Source organism: Lynx rufus, unplaced genomic scaffold (assembly GCF_022079265.1).
Source record: "Lynx rufus isolate CCGP_SWC_20201006 ecotype Redwood Valley unplaced genomic scaffold, mLynRuf1.p SCAF_18, whole genome shotgun sequence".
NCBI classification, from domain to species: domain Eukaryota; kingdom Metazoa; phylum Chordata; class Mammalia; order Carnivora; family Felidae; genus Lynx; species Lynx rufus.
Genome location: NW_025814832.1, coordinates 10595581 through 10612544, shown reverse-complemented (window position 1 = coordinate 10612544; position 16964 = coordinate 10595581). Strand labels below are relative to the sequence as shown.

The 16964-nt window shown below is 49.7% G+C and overlaps 1 protein-coding gene across 3 annotated transcripts in view; it reads right to left on the bottom strand.

The window, feature by feature from the left end:
* HNF1B (HNF1 homeobox B) overlaps positions 1–16964 on the bottom strand; it is a 52348-nt gene that overhangs the window by 22945 nt on the left and 12439 nt on the right. The window lies entirely within an intron of this gene.

Below are 16964 nucleotides of genomic sequence, written 5' to 3'. Positions count from 1 at the left end.
GAGGAAGGCTCCCCTGCCTCTGAACCAACACCCCCTCCCCAGTCCTGCCCGCGGTCCTCCACACCTATCTTGCAGTCCCTGCGTCTCCTATCTCCTACCCTCTATTCATCCCATTGGATCACACTGGGTCTTTTTTCTCCACTCACATTTACCACTGGGCTCCTGGCAGGATACATCCAACAGCTCACAGTGTTGTGACATAGAAGAAGAAAGATCTGTGCCTTGTGAGCTCAGGAGGCAGAGAAGATCCAACAGAAAAGAGTGAGGCAGGTTTCAAAGCAATAATAGGAAGAATTTTCTGAGGAGGGACGATGGGAAGACTGTGGGCTCAGGAGCTAGACAAACTCAGGCTCAAATCCCACTTTGCCCTTAGGAGATGTTCGATCTTGGAAAAATTACTTTTCTCTCTGTGCCTTCACCTCCTCTCATAAAATGGAGGGAACACTTCCTTCACAGGGCAACTTCTGGGTAAGAGAATATATCTAAAAGTTTCCTAGCATGATGCTAAAGAAATGGTAACTATGGGTCGGGAGGCAGCTAGTATGGGGATGGACCCCAGGATATTTGCCCTAAGACTCTAGAATTCTAGGCAACTTAGGGCAGATTCTAAGTACTGAATGGAATGACCTGTCCATGGAGCATAGTTCTCCAAGAATCCTACTCTGAAGAACCACTTATGTGTTTTGCCCTGGAAGCTACTTGGGAGGCAAGCCTGTCTCCTGCTTTCTCGTTCTTTCCTTTTGGAGGGACTGCACTTCACCTTGTTTTTCTCTTGCTTTCTCTGACTCCCCGGCCAGCTATTTACCTCCCCAAGATGCTCTGCTCCTGAGAGAGTGGTGATAACGCTGGGAGTCAGGTGTGTGTTCACCTCCCAGCCTGTCCCCATCATCGATTCAGCCTCAAGTCAAACAGACTCTGGTTTTAGCCTATTTAATTTGGCCAAAGGAAGAGGGCCCGTCCTTTGGTGATCAAATATGGGTCACAGGGAGGCTTCTCCCCTACTGCAGGCTACATAATTATGTATTTAAAAATAATTAACCAAGGATACCCATAGGAAACAAAGCCTTCTTTAGGAGGGAGCCTGGCAGAAGAGCGTCAAGGGCCATTTGTTAGAATCCAGCCAGGGTAGCCCAAGGCTGCTGTGGTTTTCAAACCTTGTTTTCTCCCCCAGCACAGCTTCATGTAAGGGTGGAGCTGTTCTGTTTAAAGACAGAGGGGCCTTGGGGTGCCTGGGTAGCTCAGGTGGTTAAGCTTAGGACTTCAGCTCAGGTTCATGAGATTGAGCCCTGCATCTGGCTCTGCACTAACAGGGTAGAGCTTGCTTGGGATTCTCTCTCTCTCTCTCTCTCTCTCTCTCTCTCTCTCTCTCTTTCTCTCTCCCCCCCCCCCCACTTGTGCTTTCTCTCTCTCTCAAAATAAATAAATAAATAAACTTAAAAAAAAAAAAGAAAGACAGGGGCCTAGGCCTCTGGCTAAGGGACAGCATCGGTTGGCAGGCAGGGGATCATCCCTGTTTGATCTCAGCTCAGCCATCAGTGTCCTGGGTGAGCTCAGCTTCCTCATCTCTGAGCCAGAGGTCTGCCCACTGTTGGGGGTGTGTGGGGGGGTGCTGTTCTCACTGCAGAGTGTGGTGGGAGCTGGTGGGGGCTGCTTGCCAGCTCCAGATTCACCTGTAACCTTCCCCACTGGTGCTTCTCCCACCAAGGAGTCTGGCAGTCACTCTGGACCCAGAGAAGGTGGCTATAATCAGGTAGCCACCTTAAAGGGGATGGAAGGTGTATCACAAAGTATCCACTGGCGATCCCCCAGAAATAGGTGTTCTTGTCAGAGGAAGGAAAGAGGCCAGGTCCTTGTGTATTTCACAAACTCAGAAGGGTACTTCAAAGGAGAACCAAAGTGGAGGAGGCTCTGGAGCCAGGCAACCTGGGTTTGAATCCTGGCTCTACCACAGATTAGCTGTGTGGCCTTGGGGAAGTTACTTAACCACCCCAAGCTTCAGTTTCTCTGCTGTTAACAGTATCTGCCCCTTAGGGTCAAGGAGAGGAAGATGAATGACTCAGTGGATGTGAAAGTCCCCAGAATGTGTTTGGCACAAGATATCTCATTCCTTCTACTTTGGGACTGTCTTTGTTTAAAAGACATTTTCAGGAGGCTGAGGTTACAAAACTTTATTGAGTACCTATCATGTGGCAGGTACTGTGCTCGGGGAATGGAGCACATTCCCTTCCTCCTTCACCATTGCAAGCTCTGAAAATGAATATACCACAAGGGCTCTGGGTTATGATGCCAAAGATGCCAGGTTAACAGCCCCAGAGGCCCCACAGGAGATATGACAACACTAGACGTGGCCCTGTACCTTCCACTCTCTTCCTGGCTCAAGTCACTAATTGGCCATGCCCCCATCGCTGGTCCTATGAACCACAGCATAAGCAGTAAACGTCATCCCAGCTAGAATCTAGTGACAAACACATCAAAACATGAAAGAAGCTCGTGGGTTCCAGAAGCTAGCGTCTCCACATTCCACTTTCTGCACCAGCACCACCTCCAGGGCACTCTTCTCACTGCTGGAGCTTAGGATTTCTTTCTCAAACAAACTTGTACCACGTCACTGCCCTGTTTGGAAACCTATGATGGCCCTTCGCTGCCTTCTGGAAAAACCCCAACCCAAGACTAGCAGAATGGGGCCTTTGTGACTCCAGCTCGCCTTATTTGTATCATCTCTCACGACATCCCATACAGCCATGTCAGAGCACCTGCCGTTCGTCACATTGGCCCTGCCATCTCCTGCCTCTGTGCTTTTGCTTCTGCTGTTCCCTCTGCCAGGAAAGCTCTTCCCTTCTTCTCCATGCCACATCTTTTAAGAGGGTTAAATGCCATCTCCTCTGTGGAACTCGCTTTGATTCATTCTGATAGTTAACTGCTTCGCCCTTGGTATTTTACATGCAGTCAAGACTCTTACAGCAGGAGTCGGACACCCTGCACCATAATGTTCTGATAAGAGGATCCTTCTTGTTCCCTCTTAAAGGAAGGGATGACTTTTTACTCACTGTTGCTTCCTCGGAGCCTCACAGAGGGCCTTGGGACTGTGAATATTTCCCGAATGAAGGAATGAGCCCTCAGCTGCTTTGAGCATTCATGCTCTAGAACAAGGGAGCATCCCTCTGGCAGAAGGAGAGAATGCTGTCAGTCCTGCGGGAATGTTGGTATTGAAAGTGTGGATCTGTTCCAGTTCTACTGACAAATATGGGATAATCTGAGTGTAACATGAATTTCACACTTGAGGAATTCAGAAATCGGACCCAGCTGAATGGAGCCACAAAGGACAACACTAACCATACTAGTGTGTGTGCACGTACATACATGCATGCGCACGCGTGCGCACACGCACACACACTCTGAGCATCTACCAGCAGTTCACCGCATGTGCTATAAGCCACATTGATCCGCAGCTAGAGTTACAATTTTCCTTCCGATTTCCGACAACCCTCCTTCTCCTACTTCACATTAACTCTCAAGCCACAGCCCTTCTGATGCCTGCTTCTGAAGGCAAACTGCAGGACTGTTTTCAAGGTAAAGGGCCATATTTATCATTCTACAGCATTTATGTATTTCCTAACCACGTAACAGGTGTAAAACTCGGCTAATGTTTTTGTTAGATTCTTATCTTTCTAAGGGGTGTCATTGAAGAAGTTTTGAGTATTGTGTCCTTAACCCCATTTCGTCCCTATAAACCCCATAGTTTTTATTGGGTTACTTTACAGAGCACAGTGGTTTTTATGATGTGAATGTTGGGTTCTATAGAACTGACCATGTATCTGTTTTCAAAGACAGACACAACTGCCTTGTGGGAGGGACCCCAGAGAGGACCTGCTTAGGGAGTAATCAACCACGGGGACTTTTCAGAAACCTGTGCTTCAGGGACTTAGAACTATAGCCCTCTTAGAGCTTCTAAAAATTTTTTAAATGTTTTATTTATTTTGGGGAGAGAGACAGACAGAGCGTGAGCAGGGAAGGGGCAGAGAGAGAGAGAGGGAGATCCAGAATCTGAAGCAGGTTCCAGGCTCTGAGCTGTCATAGAGCCCAACACAGTCTCAAACCCACGAATCATGAGATCATAACCTGAGCCAAAGTCAGATGCTTAACTGACAGGGCCACTCAGGCACCCCTCTCTTAGAGCTTCTAAAAGCAGCTGAGATCCCAATTCCACAATTCCAGAAATCAACAGGACACCAGCAACTAGACACTTGAAACTAATACCCTCTCTCTTTCTGTCTCTCTGCCTTGATGATTCTGGACCAATCAACTTTTGGGTCTTGGTATTTTTATCTACAAGATGGGCATATGGATCTTCCTTCCTCAGAAGCCATAACGATGAATGAATTAAATAAGGTAAGAGAAACACCGGGTTTTGCTCAGAGAGAAAATGCCAGGCAAACAGAAGAGCAACGTCAGCCAGGAAAACATGACCAGAATCGCTCCTTTTAGCAAGAAGAAAAGTGGGAGGTGTGGCCTCCTGGGCCACGTGAGGTTCAGCTTACCCCCGCGTGGCCTTTGGTGCTGAAGCAAGGGGGTCCTTTTTACTGGGGTCTGTGAGCCTCACCCAGGATCTGGTGGGATGCCTTTCACCCTTGACATTTCAAAACCAATCTCCCATCCCTGATAATGCAGGAATGTTCCTCCGGCTGATGGACCTCTGCCAGCACGAATGAGCGTCCCAGCCACCAACAGAGTAAACATTACTCAACTGGCCAGAGCTCTGTCACACGCATTCTTCCCCTGTGTTTCTAACCTCATGCAGAGCACAGCCCAACCCTGTTGGGTCTAGAACCTGGGAATTTAAACCCAGGCAAGCGGGAGCGTGCGACAGAGAAAGCTCCTCCCAAAGGAAACAACTCTGCCCATCAATTATGGGTAGACAGAGCTGTCTTTCCTATGACGCCAACACATACGGCCGGGGAGGGGGCCAGGCAGAATTAGGCCCGGGAACCTATCCTCAGAAATCCATTCCCCCTCTCCCCACAGAGGAGTCACTTTCTTGAGAAAAGAGGCAGACACGCAAATGATTCAGTCTAGTGACCGTCTGAGAGGCTCATCTGGGATAAAAGAATGTGAACTGAGAGGTCCAGAAATAAAAGCTTTAAATAAAGGAGATAGCACGGCTGCCTCAGTTTCCTCATTGGTAACACGGGACTACCACCAGCTCTTATTCTCATTTCCTCCCCTCTGGGGATAAAGATTAACATTTGCGAAGAGTTCAGATTAAAAATCCGAAAGCCTGAGAGGAAAAAAGCTGATGCAAGGCGGAAGCAGTTGAAACACTGGGCTGGGTTTTAATTCCACATCTCTTTCTACCAGAGGTGGCTGGGTTAGGAGCCCAGTTCCTAAGAGGAGAAACACAGACAGGCCTGCGGGGACGGTAAACATTCTTGAACTCAAGGAGTAAAAGTTGAGTGATACTTAAGGAAAGCCCACAAACTGGTTTTCTTATAAAAATCAAAGCAAATGTAACCAACGGGGGAAAAAAATCGTCTTCCATCAAAAGCATCTTGGCCGAGAACAGAAGTCGACCTGCACAGTGCACCTGAGAAAATCACACATGTGGGGAGGTAGGAGGGCCACAGAAACGGGCCAGCATGCCTGGTCCTTACTGGAGAGCCCATTTCTGCAGGCAAACATCAGATGCTTTGCAACAAGCCCTTCAGCCCGGAGGCCGCTGTTACAAGTGAAAGAAACCAGGCCGGCACTCGAGAACTTGAGAAGTCCTCACATCTGTGAGTGTTTTACGCAGCCTGCTCTCAATGTGTCACGGATGCCCATTCGACAGAATGGAAAGCTGAGGTTCGAAGAAGAAGAGGTTATTTTCACTACCTCTTGTGAAGGGGCCCCTAGCAAGTCAGCGGCGTCCTGAAGCCGACCCTTCTTCTTCTTCTCCGTAAGCCCCAAATTGATTCCAGGTAGGTTGAGCCTCCATCGTGACCCCCCAAGGAGTTTGAAATGATTTTGTTTACTCGTTTCTTGACTGTCTCTGTCACTGGAATGTAAGCCCAACGAGGGCAAGACCTTGCCTGTGTCCTCAGCACCTCGCACAGAGCCTAGCCTGTGAGAGGCGCTCGGTAAATATTGGTGGAATGAGCAACTGATGACCAGGTTCCACATGGTCTGTGGAACTGAGGGGTGCAAAAGCAACAGTGGTATACATTTCTCCTCTAGGTCTCCTGATTTTGCTGAGGTTAGCGGGAGGCATGCCCCTTAAAGAAGGAGGAAGGGGGAGTGAGAGAGGAGGAGAAAGCGAGAGTAAAATATAATCAAAATAGAAATAGCACTGACACATTGGGGTGATTTTGTGTTTGAAGGCGCAAGGTGAGTGCACCGAGGAGTATTGCTTACGAAGCAGCCTGGATCTCGTTAGTGCTTTACCTAGTGTGATAAAGGCCAATGGGGGTGCCTGTAGGGGGCCTACCCATTCCTGACTTCTTGGGGCCTAAGCATAACTCTGACTACCTACGATGCTTTAAGCAGGGGGAGGGGGGTGTTGAAATGGGTGCTTCCATGGGCACAGGCTGAGCATTTCTAAAGGTTTGGGGCTGTGGGTGGGAAGCCCGAATTTGGACTCACTCTGTTAGAACCCAGTTTGAGGCTCATCGGGTTGATTTTGAGGAAGGATCAATTAATGGGAATTTACTGTGGCAACACTAAATGTCACTTAGATGCCTTTTTCTCCAAAGGAAGCTGGAGTGAAAACTTAGAAGGGTTAAAAGCGGACATCGTTAGGCCTAAAGGCTGTGAGGACAGACAGAGCCCTGCCGCAGTCTGGCTCCTGGGGTCTCTTTTCTCAGAGGCAGCCTTTGCAGGGAGGGGTAATGTAGCTGTAACAAAGGCCCCTGGGCTTGGCTGGCGAGGAGGACGATGACGCTTCTAGTGGATCTGGGGAACGAAGAAGGCTATAAAGCCATCAGCAGACTGAGCCACTGGGTGTCCACACAAAAGTAAGGTCCTAAAAACAGACATCTGTATTGTGACTGAAAGGCTCATAAAATTGCCTTAGAAAGGAGAGGTTTTCCACTGCGACCCATTCATAAGCAGGGCCCCGCTGGGAAGTGACACCCGGGGAGAAGATCCTTTGAGGCCTGGCAAGTGTCAGAGCTGCCCCGTTATGGGAGTTTGCCTGGCCAGACCCCAGCCTCTTCATCACCACCGTTGGAGGCAGCTCCCCCAGCAGCAGCAGCAGCAGCAGCAGCAGCAGCATGACAAATAGCCATTGGGTACCAGCTCATGGATGCTGGTCACCAGGCATCGGGCTGAGGCTTTGGAAGTTGGATGATTACTGGCTTCCACTGAACAGGAGCACCAGAGAAGCACTCAGGAAGCAGTCCCCCAAGGATGGCAGCTGCTTAGAGCCATCTCTCCAAATGACTCTGATCTGCAAGAAAAACCCAGGCCCTTTTCTAGACCTTGGCTCACTCAACATAAACTCAGGAAGAGCTATTCTAGCTCTTTTCTTGTCCAAGACATGCTGGTAAGAAATTATAATAGGAACTAATGTAGTAGAACATTAAGCTGACTAGTAGAACTAAATTAAACTAGTAGACTAAGCTAGTAAACTAAACCAGTAGAACATTAGGAGAAAAAGAATAATAATATGCTCTCTTTTATGTTGAGAGAGAGAGAGAGAACAAGCAAGCACATGTGAGCAGGGGAGAGGGGCAGAGGGAAAGAGAAAGAATCTTAAGCAGGCTCCACGCTTAGCACAGAACCCAACATGGGGCTCCATCCCACGACCCGGGGATCATGACCTGAGCTGAAATCCAGAGTCTGATGCTCAACTGACTGAGCCACCCAGGCACCCCAATAATATGTTCTTTGAAAACTTCCTGGTAACATTAAATATTGGAGGTTGTGTGTGTGTGTGTGTGTGTGTGTGTGTGTGTGTGTGTGTATACACTGTATACTTTGGTTAAGCAGTATCAATGAAAGTAGAGCTGGATGTCATTGTTTCTAGAAAAGGGAAAATATGCTTTAAATCATAATATGTACTATGTTACGTAAAACGAGACAAACTGTGGAGTTTGTCAGTTTAACTGTAAACCTGAAAAACAGATTACAAAATAGGGGATTTATGCATTCAGGTTTTGGACAAGAAGCCCTTTATAATAGATATGGTCAGCGCACAAATAATGGAATGTCCACCATGTGCCAGGCACAGGTTATGGACTGGAGACATAGTGGTGAAGAAAGCCAACTCGGGCTTCGATGTGGGTACAGCCTGGAATTCCACCACTCAGCATACATACACAGTTTTAGAGACTCCGGGAACTACTTTTCCTCACAGGAAGAATGAGACTTACTGGATTTCTTTCTTTTTCTTTGACATATAGGGATGCAAACCCTATACTTCACCCAGCAGGAAGATTCTCAAGAAGGAGGAGAAGGCTTGTTTCTGTTTCCATTGGTAAAACATCTTGAGATAAATCAAGCAGCTATTTTGTACCCACCATGCAAATTGATGTGACACAAATGGGAGATGTTATTCAGAGGTTTTCCCCGCTCGCTGAACAAGAACTCCCTGGACTTCATCACCAACCCAGTCCAAGAGGTGCTGACCAGGAAGAGGCACCCTACCTTGGGTAGGGCCAGAAGGCAATGGGCATGCAGGCTGCCACTCAAAGGCCCTGAAAGTGTTAACCTTCAGCAGTGATAGGTGTCTCGTTTACACCCATTATAAATCTGTTTATTGTGACTGGCCCCACCCAATCTGCCGCTGCTGTAAAGCTCTAATGGTCCCTAATAAAGGTGGAAGGATTGTAACAGCACACAGTTCCTGAAATGGGGACGGAGCGAGAGACAGACAGATGATGAGCTTAACAATAAGATATCACAATGACCAACGTCCCTCTGCTACTTCAGGCAGCAGGGGCCCGGGCCCCAACACTTGATGCTACATGCAATCTCCAAATACTCACCTGTCAGAGCTGAAAGGTCCGATACCCTCATTTGCCAGGATCCCTGAGAAGTTGGCCCAAGGTCACCCCTTCTCATTCGCGGCTCAGGTCTCCTGAATCCTAGTCCAGGGCCCTTCCCCCAGCTGCCTCACCTCTCCTAGTTTAGCAAAGGGCCTTCGGGATCATCATCAACCCCTTCAGGACCCTCCTGCTCCATCTGGCCTTGTGACGTCCAGCCCTGACTGTATATCCAAATTTCTTAGAGAGTTTATTGAAACTTTCCACGCCTGACCCGCCGCCCCCCCCAACATCAAGTTCTGATTCTAAAAGGTGTAGGTGGGGGAGATGTGGGTGTTTTTCATGAGCTCCCAAGATGCCTTTTATGTGGGCTGGGATGGAGGTGTAAGAAGCACAGGTCTTGCCAATACTTGGGTTTCATGGTTTCTGATGTCTCAAATGAGAAGCAGGGTTCATGGAAAAGGAAACTTCCAGGGTGAAACTGCAAGCCACACCCTAGTCAAGAACCCAAGGAAACCCAAAGCTCTTCCTCTCTCTCAAGGCCCTAAGGGCTCCTGAGCCAACCCAACAATACCTTGTCAGGCACCTTGTTGCTGGGCCCTTTATCATACTTAAGCCTCACATCAGCCCTGAGGAGACAGACATCACAATCCCTGATCCCTATTTTATAGATGAACACACTGAGGTTCAACGAGCCCAAGTAACCATCAGAGAGTGAAAGAACCATAGATCAAGCCCAAGCCTCTTTGGGGATGCTACCCCTTGCTACCCAGATACACCCTTCTTGAGTGCAGTCCAGGCAAGGGCCTGCTGGTAGCCAGCTTGCCTCAGGGGATGGAGACTTCCCTGGGAGAGTCATTAAACACTAAAGATATCTGCATGGTGTTCTTCCAGCTTGGGAGGGAGGTGAGTGTGTGTTCTGAGAAAGATGGTTCTTGACTTCCTGAAAGCATTAGAGATTGGGCTTCATCGGTTGACTCCTCAGTGGCTAAACTTACACAGTGGTGCTTTTGTCGGGCGGGCTGCTGAAGCCAGAGCACAGGGCAACAGAAAGGCGTATCTTAGGCAGATGCAGGCTCACAGGCTGAGGGAAGCAGCTTCCAGAGAATCAGCCCTCTGGAGCCTCTGAGGTTTCCTGCGTTCGTTCACTGCAGGAGCTGTGTCCACCCTCCCCTTCTTACTGCTCTTGTGCCTGAAATTTGGGGGAGCTTCTCTCCTAAGAACAAAGGCCATTAAGCTTCTCTGATCAGGCTTCCACCAAGAAAGTACCACACCCCCTGTAATTGGCAGGATCCCAGGGCTAATTACTAACAAGCAGGGTGCTCGCGCCTCCTTAAATTAAAGGAGAAAAATGCCCTACAGGAAATTCAGGGTCATCTTATGAACCTGACCTCCTGCTACATGGTCATGAGCCTCCGCCCCTCCCCACAATCCTTGGCGCTTCCCAGCTCTGTTTTTTTGCTCTAAATGCCTATAGTACTGGATATGGCACTGGACATGTGTTATGGATGTCACAGAGCAGTCCTTCTTGGAAGAATGAGAAACTGCATTATACAAGAAGCCAGACTTAATCTGCCACAAACACCAAGATGAGTGTCTAGTTGGAAACCCTTCAAATTCTCCAAAAGTCAGGGTTGAAAGAAACCTCCAAGAGGAACAGAGAGAAAGAGGCGGAATAAAAACCCAAAACAAGGCCCTGCAAGGAATGGCAATAGCTACCATTCATGAGCACTTGCTACATCCAGGGTGCTTTACATACACCAGCTCATTTAATCCTCATAGCCTCTGCATGAGTTGGTGTCCTGTTTTACAAATTGAAACACTGGGGCTTAGTGATCCCAGAGATTTGCCCATTGTCACACAGGCCAAGTTGAGGTTGGAATTCAGGTCTGGCTGCATAGTCTATGACTCGTTGCTACGTCCACTGGATTTAGAAAAGCATTTCCCCAGATTATCTTCAATCTGTATCACACGTCCGGGTGATGGTCAGGCATCTATGGCACAGCCTGGGCACTGGGATTTTTACATTTTTTTTAACATTTATTTTTATTTTGAGAGAGCGATAGAGAGCATGCAGGAGAGAGGCACGGAAGGAGGGAGACAGAATACCAAGCAGGCTCTGTGCTGTAAGCACAGAGCCCAATGAGGGGCTCGAACTCATAAACCGTGAAATCATGACCTGAGCCGAAATCAAGAGTTGGATGCTTGACCAACTGAGCCACCCAGGCACCCCTGGGCATTGGGATTTTAGAAGCTCCCTAGTTGATTCTAAAGTGTGGCAAGGTATTGGGAACCATTATCCTAGAGTGGGGGTCCACAAACTGTGGTCCAAACAGGCCAAAGAAATTCGAATCTCAGTCCCGTACATAACATTTGTTGGAAGACAGCCACATTCGCTTGTTTACATATGGTTCGTGGCCACATTTATCCCACAAAGGCAGAGTCAAGTAATTGTGAAGACAGACTATACAGCCCAAAAAGCCTAAATTATTTACAGAAAAAGTTTGCCAACCCCTATACCAGAGTTCCTAGGACGATAACCACAACTGAATGCTTCATTTGACCTTATTTTGGGGCTATGTTTCATTCATATATATATGAATTTTCATATATGTGGGTGTGTATGTATGTGTGTGTGTGTGTATATATATATATATATATATATATATATATATATATATATAGCTTCCCCATTTGTGCTTGTACTTCTCATCGAAAAGTGGGTAGAGGCAAAATGCCAGATCTTGTGCCTTCCCATCGAGCAGCTAGCTTCAAAGGCCCTTGCACAGATTTTGGCCGCCCTCTGTACCTCTGGTGCTTAAATTCCCCCCAAGTTCCTGTCCGTTCCCATCAAACCTTCAACAAACAGATTCCAAGGGCACTTCTATAACCTGCAGGCAGGGGCTGTGTGTTTACTGGCAGCTTCCTTCCTCCTCAGTGCTGACTGGAGGCAACAAGGAGTCCTTGAATCTTCTAAGGGTCCTTCAGGGGGATTAGGCATGGCCCACGGGGCTGCCTATAGTGATAGCACTCCAGTATCTCCCGGCTCCTTTGTGCACAAGCTCTGAGCCCCACCAGCCCAGCAGCCAGGTTTCTTTGTATGCAGACCAGGCTCGGTCCACTATCAGGAGGAGGTTGCCAGCAGAATCTCTGAAGGCTGGGCCTCTTAATCTCATTAATATCCTGATTGTCTTCCTCAATCTAGCGGCAGCCGATGGGGTGGTACCGCAAGATAAAATGACCTTCAAATTCAGCAGATAAAATGGCCGTCAGATAAAGTCCTTCTGAAGGAGAACCGTGGAGCCAGGTCCACCCCTGGACTCCCAGTCAGTACAAAAGGGTTTCCTAAAACACCAGATGTTTCAAGGTGGCATTTGTTTCTTTTCTGAACTGAAATAAGCTGCTACTTTGGGACAATAGGGCTTATTTACTATGGGGACCTTTGCTGCCGAGATGAATATTTTTACGACCACCCTCATAAACGCCCCGCCCCTTGTCTGCTGCCCGGGGAGGGGGCGGAGCTTCAGAGGTGAGCTGAGGTGACCAGGCTGTCTCAGAAGCCCCATTAAGTTGTTAAGGCATTTAGTGCCCCAGACAGTGCCGACTGCAAGGGCAGTTCAAATCCCTGCCCAGATGGGGATGGGGTGGTGGAAGAGGGGGCTCACATCTCTTTCTGCAGAGTGCAGAATCTACCTTGGTCAGGGGCAACAGTTGGTGCAGGGGAAGCAGTAAACTAGCCAGACTGGGAGACCCCCATCCTTGGCCATGCTCTCCTAAAGCCTTTTGTCTTTCAGAGGGGAGCAATAAGAATGTGGGAAAAGAAGGAACTGTGGGGGTATTGTGTGTGTGTTGGTTTCCATGCCTGAAAAGTTCTTAGCATCTGCATAAAGCAGAAGAGATGGTCAGTGTGTAATAGTTCAAAACCTGTCTCTACTGCTTGCTAACTATATGAACTTGGGTAAATTATCTACATTCCAAACATCTCACCTTCGTTCATTGTAAAATGGGGATATGGGTACAGAAAGTTTCTACCCTACAAGGTTGTCATGAGAATTAGATAAGATGATGCATGGAGGCGCTCAGCGCAGGGCCTGGAACCCAGGAAATATTTAATCAACACTAGCTGTTATGATTATTCACATTAGCCATAACCCTTCCATTGGGCACTTTTGAGATTTCTTTGGGTCCTACAGATTTCAGCATCAGGGAAAGCAGCAGCAACCACACAGATATCCTGGCCCAGAGTTCGATTTGTCTAAGACTCAGTCTTTGGACTCTTGTGGGTGACTTGGTAGGGCATGTGAGAGGCCACAAGGGGGAGGTGGGAGGCAGGATTCTCTGAGTTTCAAGCTCTGATCTGACCATCAAGTCCACTAGGCTTGGAGAAAGGGCAAGAGAAGCAGGAGTAAGCAGCCACAGAAATAAAGGTCTCCACTTAAAGAGGCTGTCCATCAGGGTACCCAAAGATTCTTCTGGAAGGGCTTCCTCTCACCTCTGGGAGAATGAGCCTCAATCTCCTTCCCAAAAGATGATAGAAGAGTGAGGACGTGATGTGTTGGCTGAATGAAAGCTGATGAAGACCCTCCGCTCCCCCCTTGCTGTCGCAGACAGCTGCAGGCTGGAGCAAAGGGTACAGTGAGCCAGGCCACCACAGATCATGCAGCCTGGCCCCAAGGCTTGGGCCAAGGCTAGCCCAGCTTCCATTCCACGCCAACTTCCTCCTCCTCCTCCTCGAGCCAATCAATACAAGCACCTGTCTCCAACCAGTCCCCTTCCTCGCCACAGCCCTGCTCTCTGACCTTTTGGGGGCCTTTCTCTTGATTCCACTCCAGAATGGAGGTAGGGGCCATCACTCCGGGCCTGCTCAATGGCCTCAGAATGGGCTGTCATGGGGCCTATAACCAGGGACAGCTCCTGCTGGCGAGAGCAGGGCTGGGAGGGGGGTGTGTGTGCAGATAAAGGCCTTCCAGGCTGAAGATAAATGGCCGCCTGCAGCCTGCTACAGTAACTTCAGGCCCCCAAGAAGAGCAAACAAAGGGTGCCCCTGTGACACTCACTGGAAAGATGAAGGCCCATCAGCGGCAGCCAGGCTGGTTCAAAGCCCCAACTTAATTGGCAATTAAGCATGCATAAGGGAGACAAAGCCATGACAACCCTGGGCTGCATGCTGGTGTGTGATTGTAAAGCCGGGAGGGGCAACGCAGAAAACAGCTGATTCTGCTGACAGCGTGTTTGTAGGGCACCTTGTAACCAATCAGCCGCTGACAGAGGCAAAGTGCTCCTCCTGCCACTCCTATTGTGCCGGACATTCCAGGACCAGGGTCACACTGTGGTCACCGTGGGCAAGTGGGCCACAGCACACCCAGAGTGGCTGGGAGAGAAGGCGGCTCGTTAGGGAAGGGATGCTCTCCTCTCCAGGAAGAAGGTTCAAGGGAAAGATTTGTCTCTAAAGTGCCTCCAGTCCTCCTGGCTCAGAGGCTGGCGTTCAGAGGGGAGGGAGTGCGGGGGAGGGAGACCGGGGCCTTGTCTCCCCAGCTTAGCCTTGGAGGGTGTTTGGTGCTGCTGCTGACTCTGGGTGTTGGTCTCTCCTCGGCCTCCACAGAGCTCGTTTTGTATTCTACACCCACGTACATTCTGGGCTTCGTTAGAGAGCGTACCTTGGCCGTGGGGCCCATGATAGGAAGTGCACCATGAGGCTCTTTGGACTGTAGCCCTCCCTGAGTGCTGGGCTCCGGCCTGCTGTTGGCCTAGCCCTGGGTGCGTTCCCCAGCAGCCCCATTACACCTCACGTGCCCCCCTGGCAACCTGAGAGGGGGAAACAGACACGCATGCCAGCATCCTGCACCCCAGGCCCCAGCCCAGTGGCCGCTTCTGCTTCCACTCCCAGGGCCAGGTCACACGTCACTGCCTCTTAGGAATAATGCCCCAGTGTGTGAAATTTAGAAGGAAATGGATTTCTGCTGCCGGTCCTTCTTCCCACTGCTGTAATAACAAGAGTGATAATGATAGCAATTACAGTTTATTGGGAAAGATGGTGTTTATACATTCTCTCATTTAATCCTCACGTGGACCCGATGAGGTAGGTCTGACTTCTTGATTTTACAGACAGGAAAGTCAGACTCAGAGAAGTTACATGGCTGGGTCACGCTGCAGTTATGGGAATCAATCTGGCTGGCTAGATGTGGGCTTCAAAACTAAGTCCAGAGCATCCACTCTCTGGGCATGGAAAGGACTATCCTGATGAGCCCCGAGTGAAAATTAAGGCAGAGGGGAAGGGCAGCCACTGAAAATATACAATGTCTCATAATTAATGCTCCATAAATAGGAGTCTCTCCCTAGAAAGACACACAAAACCCTGAAAGACAGCCTTGGTCCCTAGATGGTTCTGGGCCCTCCATGCCAGCACAATGTCTTCCCAAGACGACAATATGCTCCTGTGGGCAGGGACACATGTGCATCTATGCTGTACCAAGTGGGAATCAGCAGGCCTGAGTTCCAGTCCCATCTGCCACCATCGCTCTGTATAACTTTGGCAAGTCACTGCTTCTTTTGAGCCTCAGTTTCCTTCTTTGACGTTCTGCCCAGTTCTAGCATTCCGTGATTTTTTTCAAAGGCCAACATCTAGGGAGACCCCAGAGAACCCACTCCAAGTGGGCCATGCCTTCTGGGACTCCACTCAGAGGGCTCTGGGACTGTATTTTCCACCCACCCTGCTCAGCTTCCAGGACCTGCCCCTGTCCCCCCAGCCCCTCTCTGTCTCCTGTCCATATACAGAAGGCCTAAGCTAACGACCCTGTGGTGACCTCACCACAACCCCAGCTTGTCAGAAAGCTGCTGGGCCTTTGTTTGGTTTGCAGGCTCCCTGACTTTGGTGTGGAGATCACAGGTCCCAACACAATAGCCATTGTCTCCTCAATAATGCCCCTTGCCCCAACCACGCCCCCCACAGCTCCAGAGCCAGCTCCGTGGATCACTGCGGGCGGCAAGTGCTCCAGTCTTGCTCAGTGCCGGCCACATGCCGTTTGCCACTGCCCTCTGAACCCTGCTTTGAATTTCCATTAAGGCACTGGGTTACTCTGCAATCGGACCAGTGTCCATCAGGGGCTCCTCTGCCTCTCAAGAGTAACCAAAACTTACTCCCCGTGTGGCTGAGCCTCCCCTTCTATGGGAGTTGGATCCAGAGAAGCCCCTAGCCCTGGCCCTGGTTTATGCCGGACAGTTTCAGGCTCCCAGAGATCCTGGTGGGAGCACAGAGTAGAACAAAAGCTTGGGCCCCCCAATACTTAGGCCAGCCCCAGACCTCAGGGCTCTCCAAGCAGTGGAGCAACCAGCAGGCAAGGAAGCAACAGACTTCAGAACCAACCCTGAGTTGGAAATGGTGCTTGGTTCTCCTTTTGCAAGCCCTTCCCCAGAGCAGGCGGGAGACCATGCCATACTCTTTCTACACGGGCACCATGACGGCCTCAATAAGCATCCTAATTCTGGGAAGCCAGCTTTCCTGGAAGAACTAAGCCCCAGGCGGAGAAGTGCCTTCAGACTATGTGTGATGGAACATTCAGCATATAGGGCTTCCACCCTGATAAACCCACACCCCACAGCAGAGGCATGCTAATCCAGGCCGGGACCTGGCACACAGTAGGTACTCAATGAGTTTTGGCCTATTCATCAGTGCAAAGACTTTATGTGGCTGTTTCCACCCAAACTCTGGCAGAGAACAAGCAGAGACTGTCAACAGAGTGGCCCTTCCCCAGAGGCCCCTGGGCTCCTCCTGCTGGAGCTGGACAGAGCCCTGGGGTAGGATATGAACAGGGGTGGAGGAGGTGACCCCTCTGCCCGCAGTGTGGACCTGGCATGCCAATAAGGCAGCCTCTCCGTCTAATCTGACAGCCGCACTGACTTGCTGAGTCAGCAGCCACACAGGGAGAAGAAAGGGGACCAGAGAAGACTGGGGAGAGGGGCTCTTGGAGGCTGAGCAAGGACTCAGAGGAAACCTGACCACAGCCAAAC